The sequence below is a fragment of the Diceros bicornis genome, chromosome 34 (assembly GCF_020826845.1).
Source record: "Diceros bicornis minor isolate mBicDic1 chromosome 34, mDicBic1.mat.cur, whole genome shotgun sequence".
Classification (NCBI taxonomy): Eukaryota; Metazoa; Chordata; class Mammalia; order Perissodactyla; family Rhinocerotidae; genus Diceros; species Diceros bicornis.
Window position 1 is genome coordinate 14,627,002 of NC_080773.1, and position 9,618 is coordinate 14,636,619.

The following is a 9,618-nucleotide window of genomic DNA, read 5'->3' on the forward strand; positions in this document are numbered from 1 at the left end:
GTCTTCCAACTTCTTTTCCACTTCTCCTTTCACTCTCAGGCTCCAGCTTGGGGTTCTCAGAGCTTGAAGATGCCTTAGAAATATTTTTAGATCAGAGTTTCTCAAAAGGTATGAAATGCATAATTTGGCCCAATGCCAACAGAGTGTAAGAGTATGTTATAAGGTATTACAAAATTCCTTGGAAGGAGGATGTATGTATGGAGTTGGATATTGCCAGTGGTGATAATAAAAGTACTCAACGACTGGTGCAGCAGAGACAGACACTGGCTGGAGATGGAGCAGACTCCTGGAGGCCATTTAGTTGCTGAATTATGGGGATATTGGTGAAAGGTGGTCCTGAAGAAGTGTCTGAGTTAATATTTACCAACCTTTGTAAAGTATGCCCCTAACAACACATAGCACCACACTGGCATGTATACGCTGAATTCTAGCCCTAGACATTGCCCTCCAGAAGTTCCCTTCTCCCCCAGGCAGGTATCTCAGCAGAGCTTGATGTAGATCTTGTAGGTGAGGAGTGGAGGTGTGGTGGAGCTGGTGCAAGAGCTTATTCAAGAGATTATTAAAGGTTCAGAAATTATGTGAGCTGGTTGTGAAACAGTCATTATTACTTAAATTATGTAAACTTAAAATTGAATTCATTATATTTGTAAAAGTAGGTAATAAATATCAAAGCTCATCGCTTTCTAATTATTTTGCCATTAGCTATGCTCTTGAGGTTTTTAATGTCTATTTGCACCTGACTGGTGAAAATACTATATGATGGTGTGGTTCTGTACGTCTCTTCCCAACTGAATGTTCAGCAACTTCAGGTTGGTTGGTTGCTTGAAATTGGCCATGATGGGCGTGTTACACCACAAAAACAAGAAAACTCTACAAATCAGGGCTTTTCCCCCTCCAGAGATGGCTGCTAAACATTTACCAGTGCACCACTAGGAGTGCACTTTCAAAGCTGGAGATCTGGGCTTGGCATGGATGTTGGCAGGTGATCCAAGAGAGCACAGGGGAAGTTCTTCAGATGCTTACTGATATCAGGAGTTCCACGTGAGCTGCAACTACCCCAGAAGTCTCTGCCTCCCTGTGGGGAAGACAATGGGAAGAGGGCTCTGTTGACTCTGGTGTTCATCTCCCAGATAATGGCATACAGGGAGAAGCACTCTATGACTCTGGAGACTAACAGACATGAAGGCCATAGAAAAGTGAGCCTCTCTCTCTGAGCCTTTCCTCATCTGTATTTTGGAGATGACAACAATAGTACCTCCTTCATAGGGTTTTTGAAGTTTGGGATAACAGGCATGTGAAGCTCTTGATGTAGACCTTGGCACATAATAAAGAGTTCCAACAATGGTGGGCTTTTAGCGTGGTTAGATGGTTGTAAAATGGCATGGTCTTAAGATTCCCTGAGAATAAGCCTTGGACATTATCTGTGCCTCAGTTTTCTCATCTGGAAAATGGGACATATGGTTATGTTGATCTTTTGAGGCTTGGGGGACAATTCAGTAAATTATGGCACATAGCAAGCATTTAATAAATATTTGTTAAAATGAAAATTATAGCTCTGCTAGGACAATGGAGCTGGAACCAGGAAAAGCTGAGTGGAGGGAGAAAGTCCTTTCTCATCTTCCTCACCATGGAAACTTGCAGAAATCTGTTGGCTTGTTTTTTGGCTGCAATAGAAGGGAGGATACCTAGAATTGAATTTTTTTCTAGGGAGGCAAGGTAAGTGAGTCTTGGATATCTTCAAGTGTAGTCTAAGAAGACCCATTATGGGAGGTGTTTTATGCAGTGGTTCCAAGATGGAGCTAAATGGCCTCCCCAAACTAACATTTTTCTAAGATCCTGTGGTTCTCAGGATCTGTTGTTCTAATATTTTAGGATTCCAAAATACTATGATTTTAAGTTTTCAGTGATCTATGGATTCTTCCATTTGGGAGTGGGGAATGAGCTTTAGAAAAGCGCGGAGCTGTGGCGAGAGTGGTAGAATGACCTTTTACTTCCTCCTGGATGCTTGCATCGGGAGCAGGAAGGTACAGCCTGTGCATAACTGTTGCTCTCATTTCCAGCCAAAACAAATTTGTAGAGTCTTAGGAACCAAATTCTAGAGGTTGAAATTGGCACAGGGGTCATTTTCTGTTAATGAGTAGGAAGGATAGTAAATGGGACTCTTTCACTTCTTCCCTTCTGCTAAGAAAAATTATCCAAAACCTAGAAATAAGGAAAAAATGATTATGGAACTTTTTCACGTCAAGCTAAGCATACAGTGATGCATCATTTAAAGATGGGGTTAAGTTCTGAAAAATTGTGTCAACAGGAGATTTTGTTGTTGTGTGAACGTCATAGAGTGTACTTACACAAACCTAGATGGTATAGCCTACTACACACCTAGGCTCTATGGTACTAATATTATGGGACCATCGTCGTATAAGTGGTCCATCGTTGACTGAAACATCTTTATGCGGTGCATGACTGTATTTTCTAACATGCCTATTTAAAGATAATCTCATCCCAAAATGGATTATCACTTTCTTTACACAATTGATCAGGGTCTAAGCTTTTTACAATTCTGTAAAACTGCTAAGGCATGAGGGCAATCTTTTCTGTTTAGCAGAGAAAGTGAACTTTCCCACAAGTAAAAAAAAATGCAATAAAATTAGACATTAACCAGTTTGTATTTAACTCAGCATTTCTTTTCTTTTTTTTTTTAGCTATAAAAATTCTAGTGTCTTTTGACATTTGTCTTTTGAACCAGCTTTGTTTACACCTGGTTCCCTCGTTAATAAATTAAGTAATCTTTGACACATGTACAACATCTATTTTGAGAATTATGTTTTTATCATTTTGAGAATTATCCTTTCTATATTTCTCTCCTTTTCTTCCTCTTCCTTTCTTACTCTCTCTCTTCACCTTTTTCTCCCTCCCTCCAATCTCCCGCTCTTTTCTCCTCACCACTTTCTCTCTCTGTCCCCTTTCTCTCCCTCTCTCTCTTCTCTCTTTCAAAGACTCTCTCCCCTATATCTTCCTTTTTTCTTCCTTCATTCTCTCTCTCTCGTCTCACTCCCTCCTTCCTTTTGTCTTTCCTCTCCTCTCCTCTCTCTATTTCTTTTTTCACCTCCATCTTCCATCCCTCCCTCTATCAAATGGTGTAACATGTGCATGACTGGAATACCAGAAGAAGAAGAAAGACGTAATAGGACTTTGGAAATATTAGAAGAAATAATGGCTGATTTTTTTTCCCCAAAAGTAGTGACAAACACCAAACCGCAGATCTGAGAAGCTCAAAGAACACCAACATGGTAAATACCAAAAAACACACGTGCAAGCATAGTATATTCAAACTTAAGGAAACCTAACACAAACAGAAGATTTTGAAGGCAGCCAGAGGGAAATATACACCTTGCCTACAAGGAATGAGGATAAGTGTTATAGTAGACTTCTCATTAGAAATAATTCAAGAAAGAAGACAATGGAGTGACATCTTTAAAGTGTTGAAAGAAAAAAGCTGTCAACGAAGAATTCCACATGCAGCAAAAACGTGATTCAAAAATGAAGGAGAAATGGGGAGTTATCATTTAGTGGGTACAGAGTTTCAGTCTGGGATGATGAAAAAGTTCTGGAGATGGATAGTGGTGATAGGTGCGCAACAGTGTGAATGTACTTTATGCCACTAAACTGTACACTTAAAAATGTTTAAAATGGTAGATTTTATGTTGTGTATATTTTACCAAAAATTTTAAATGAAGGACAAATAAAGCCTCTTATACAAAATAGGTGGGAGGGAGAGAGATTCATTGCCAGCATGCTTGCCCTATAAGAAATATTAAAGGAAGTTCTTCAGTCAGAAGGAATATGAGGTAAAACTTGGTTCTACACAAAGAAATTAAGTTAGAAATCAAATAAATAAAGCTTCAATGTAATATTTTTTATTTTCTCTTTTTGTCTTTAATCGCTCCAAAAATAAGTTTATAGTAATAACATTAACAACGTATTGGGTGTTTATAGCATATTAAAAGTGAAATATATGACAAGAATGACACAAGAGATAGGAGAGAAGAATTGGTAATATACAATTCTAAATTTCTTTCACTTCATGTGAAATGGTATAATTTAATTTGAAAATGAACTCCTATAATTTGATATTGTACATTGCCTGGAGTAACCACTAAGAAAGATTTCAAAAGAGATATAAATAATATGTCACATGCAGAAATAAAATGACATCATAAAATATGCTCAATTAAAATCAGAGAAGGCAGAATAAAGGAAATAAGAAACAAAGGAGACTATAACAAATAGAAAACAGCTAGCAAGATGGTAGATTTCAATCCGAATATATAAATAATCAGTTTATTTTTTTACTATTTTAAATTAGTTTTATTGAGATAACATCAGTTTTTAACATTATATCAATCTCAGGTGTATATCATTATATTTCACCTTTTGTAAGGCCTACATCATGTTCACCACCAAAAGCCTAGTTGCCATCCTTCACTGCATGCATGTGCCCCATTACCCCTTTCACCACCCCCTACCTCCCTTCCCTTCTGGTAACCCCCAATCTGTTCTCTATATCTCTGTGTTTGTTGGTTTATCTTCCATATATGTGTGAAATATTACAAGATTTGTCTTTCTCTATCTGACGTGTTTCACTTAGCATAATACCCTCAAAGTCTATCCATGTTGTCGCAAATGGCAAAATTTCATCTTTTTTATAGCTGAGTAGTATTCCATTGTGTGTATGTGTGTGTGTGTGTGTGTGTGTGTGTGTGTGGTGTATATATATATATACATACACCACATATTCTTTATCCATTCATCTGTTGATGGGCACTTAGGTTGTTTCCAAGTCTTGGCTGTTGTGAATAATGCTGCAATGAGCACAGGGGTGCATATATCTTTTTGAATTGGGGTTTTCACATTCTTTGGATAAATACCCAGAAGTAGAACACCTGGATCATATATTAGTTCTATTTTTAGTTTTTGAGGCATCTCTATACTGTTTTCCATAGTGGCTACACCACTTTACATTCCCACCAGCAGTTTATGAGGGTTCCCTTTTCTCCACATCCTCTCTAAGACTTGTTATTTTTTGTTTTTAATAATAATAGCCATTCTGATGGGCATGAGGTGATATCTCATTGTAGTTTTGATTTGCATTTACATAACAATTAGTGATACTGAACATCTTTTCATGTGCCTGTTAGCCATCTGTATATCTTCTTTGTAAAAATGTCTGTCCAGACCTTCTGACCTTTGTTTTAGTTGGGTAATGTTCACTTTAAATGTGAAATACACTAATTAAAAAAACAGAGTTGTCAGAATTAAAAGCAAGACTCAACTATATGTTGTCTATAAGAAATACACTTTCAATATAAAGGCGTATATTAAAAAATCAAAAGAATGGAGAAAATATGCCATGAAAGCCTAATTCCAAGAAAGCTGGATCAACTATATTAATTTTGGACAATGTAGATTTCAGAACAAAGAAGATTATCAGGGATAAGAGGGATTACAAAATGAAAAAGGAGTCAATTCTCCATGGAGACACAACAATCATAATGTGTAAGCACATAACAACAGAGCTTCAAAATACATAATACATAAATTGATAAACCTGAAAGGAGAAATAGACAAATCTACAATTATAGTTGGAGACATCAGTATTCCTCTCTCAATAATTGATAGAATAAGAAATCAGAAAATAACTAAGCTTACAGATGATCTAAACAGCACTATCAACCAACTTGACCTACTTGGCATTCATAGAAACTCCATCCAACAATAGCAGAACACTTTTTTCTCAAGTTAACATGGAACATTCACTAAGATAGGCCATATTCATGGCTATAACGCAAATCTTGACAAATTTAAAAGAATAGAAATAATACATTGTGCATTCTTGGGTCATAAAGGAATTAAACCAGAAATCAATAAAAGAAAGATATGTAGAAAAAATTAAATATTTGAAAGTTAAACAATACACTTCTAAGTAACCCAAGGGTCAAAGAGGAAGCTTCAAAGGTAACTAAAAAATATTTGACCTAAATGAAAGTCAAAACTTGTGGCATGTAGCTGAAGCAGTGCTTAAAGGGAACTTATACCATTGAAGGCATATATTAGAAAAGGAGAAAGAGGTAAAATCAATAACCTGTTTCCATCTTAGGAAATTAGAGAAAGAAGAGCAAATCAAATGCAACGCAAACAGAAGGAAGGAAATAATAAAAAGTAGAGCAGAAATCAATGAAATTGATAGTAGGGAAAAAACAGAATCAAGAAAACCAAAAACTGATTCTTTTGAAAAGGGAAATAAAATTTATCTAGCCAGGTTAATGGGAAAAAAAAGGAGACACAAATTGCCAATATCAGGAATGAAAGAGGGGAGATTGTTGCTGATCCACAGACATTAAAAAGATAATAGGGGACTATTACAAACAACTATATGCATATAAATTTGAAAACCTAGATGAAATATACCAAATCTTTGAAAGACACAAACTAATAAAACTCCCAAAAGAATAAATAGATAACCTGAATAGAGTTATGCTTATTAAAGAAATTGAAGTTGTAGTTGAAAATCTGAAAAAGAAGAAGAAAACTAGATCCTCAGATGGTTTCACTGGTGAATTCTACCAAATACTTAAAGAAGATATAACACCAATTCTCAACAGCCTCTTCCAAAAAGAAGAGGGAGGACTTCTCAGCTCATTTCATGAGACCAGCATTACCCTAATACTAAAAACAGACAAGGAAATAAAAGAAAAGAAAACTGAAGACTAATATCTCTCATAAACATAGACATAAAAAACATTAACAAATCAAATCTAGCAATATATGAAAAGAATAATACAACACAAAAAAAGCAATCAATATATTTAACCATATTAGTAAATAAGGAAAAAATGTGATCATATCAATAGATGCAAAAATAGCTTTTGGCAAATTTCAACATCCATTCATAATAAATAAGCTCAGCAAATTAAGAAGAGAAGAGAGCTTCCTTAATCCAATAAAGGATATTTATGAAAAACCTAGGGATAATATCATACTTAATGGTGAAAGACTAAATGCTTTCTCCCTAAGATCTGGAATGAGGCAAGGATGTTCTCTCTCATCAGTCCTGTTTCACATCACACTGGCAGTCCTAGCTAGTGCAATAAGGCAAGAAAAAGAAATAAACAGCATACAGATAGGAAAGGAAGAAATTCAACTGTCCTTTTTTGCAGATGACATGAATGTCTCTGTAGAAAATCCCAAAGAATACACAAAAAACTGGAACTCATAAGTGGGTTTTGCAATTCACAGAATACAAGGTCAATGTACCAAAGTCCAATGTATTCCTGTATACCAGCAATGAACAATTGGAATCTAAAATTTTTTAAAATACTATTTAAGTTAGCACCAGAAAATGAAGTACTATGTTCTAAATATAACAAAATCTGCTCAAGATCTGTATATAGGAAAGTATAAAACACAAAGAAATCAAAAGAGATCTAAATAAATGGAGAAAAATACCATGTTCATGGATTAAAGTCTCAATATTGTTAAGATATCAATTATCTCCAATTTGTTCTACAGATTTAATACAACACCAATAAAATTCCCAGTAAGATTTTTTCATGGATATCCACAAGCTGATTCTAACAGTCATAGGGAAAGGGAAAGGAACTAGAAGAGCCAAAACAATTATAAAGAAAACAAAGTTAAAGGCCTCATATTACTGAAAAGCTTTACTATAAAGATACAGTCATCAAGACAGGACAGTATTGGCAAAAGGAAAGACATATAGACCAATGCCATAAAATAGCCCAGAAATAGACCCATATAAATATAGTCAATTTTTGACAAAATTAGTTGCAATGGAGAAAGGATAATCTTTTCAAGAAATGGGGCTACAACAAATGGAAATCCATATGCAAAAAACAAAAGCAAAAAAAAAAAATAGATACACAACTCACACCTTACACAAAAATTAACTCAAAATGTATGATAGACCTAAATGTAAAATGTAAAACTATAAAACTTCTAGAAGAAAATATAAGAAAAACATCTCTGTAATGTTGGGTTTGGCAGTGAGCTTTTAGATACAACATCAAAACCACACTTTACGAAAGAAAGCTTAGTAAGTCGTACTTTATCAAAATTAAAAACATTTGCTCTGAATAAAACACTATTAAGTGAAAGAAAATACAAGTTACAAACTGGGAGAAAATATTTGCAAATCACATTTGATAAAAAACTTCTATCCAACAATGTTTTTAAAACCTTAATTTTTAAAATGGGCAAAATATATAAACAGATAATTCATGAAGAACAGATATGATATATATGTCCCTAGAAAAATAAATATTTGTATACTGTAATGGAAACTACCAATTGCCCCATAAAATCTGCTCTCCTCTTCTTCCACAGTAACAGAAACAACAATTTGTAGCCAGGCACATGGCATCTAGAGTTAAATCTACATTTTCCAGCCTCACTTTTATCTGGGTGGGGCAACATAACTAGGTTCTGGTCAATGGGACATAGGAGACTGGTCACGTGGCACCTTCTCGGTATCTCCATTATTGAACATGGTTTCAATCCTTGACCCTCTTTTTATTCCTATTTCCCTTCTTCCTTTCTGATGGCTGGCATGTGGAATCAATGGCTGGAGCTCCAGCAGTCATTTTGCACCATGATGTGATCTTGGGAGTGGAAAACACTCACGATAGAACAAGACGGAAGAGCCAGACCCTGGGAAGCACCATGCTCAGCCTGGACTGACCACCTTTGAATGTCTAGAATATGTAAGAGAATTAACTGACCTTACTTAAGCTCCTGTTATTTTTTTCTCCGGTTACTTTCAGATGAACTTACCCCTCATCACACTGAAATGCACACATTTAATGAACACAAAAGAAATGATTGACATATGAGTGACCACAGCCAATTCCACCTAAAAAACTTAGGGAGGAGGGAGGACTGTAGGAGACAATAGTAATAGAGACAATAGTAATAGTAATAGAGGTGTGGGTGTTTAGACTCATGAGAAAAACAGTGAGAGCATGAGACAATTTTTAATTCCAAAGGGGCCACTCTGGTCGAAGCACCAGCCACTCATGCGACATATGCATGAAGGCAAGTGAAGGGGGTGGTCGGTGAAATGCAGAGTGATGACGGAAGAGGTGGTGGTGAGGGAATGACACGAGGGTGAGGCAATGTCTCCAGAGAATTGCAGAGAGCTGATGAAATGAGGAAGAGAGGAAATGGGATTTTAATAAGATCCCAAGGACCATGTGCTTGGATCCTCAATTTAGTCAGCTAGCTGGTATAACAAACAATTTCAAAATCATATTAACTTAACACCAGAAGGCTTATTTCTTACTTACATAAAACACATGCTGATGTTCCTGGTCCTAACCTAGCTGCTACAAGCGATATTGGGAAATGTAATCTTATGTGCTGGGGGGGAAGAAACAGGATTGGCAAACAGTTAGCCAGTCTCTATCACAATGCCTTTTTTCCACACAATCTCTTTTTACTGCCCTGATAGAAAGACAATAACAGTTTCAAATTATTTTGATTCATTTTGGAGGCAGGCTTATGCTTTATTGAATGTGACACTACTCCCAAAGTGCACTGCAT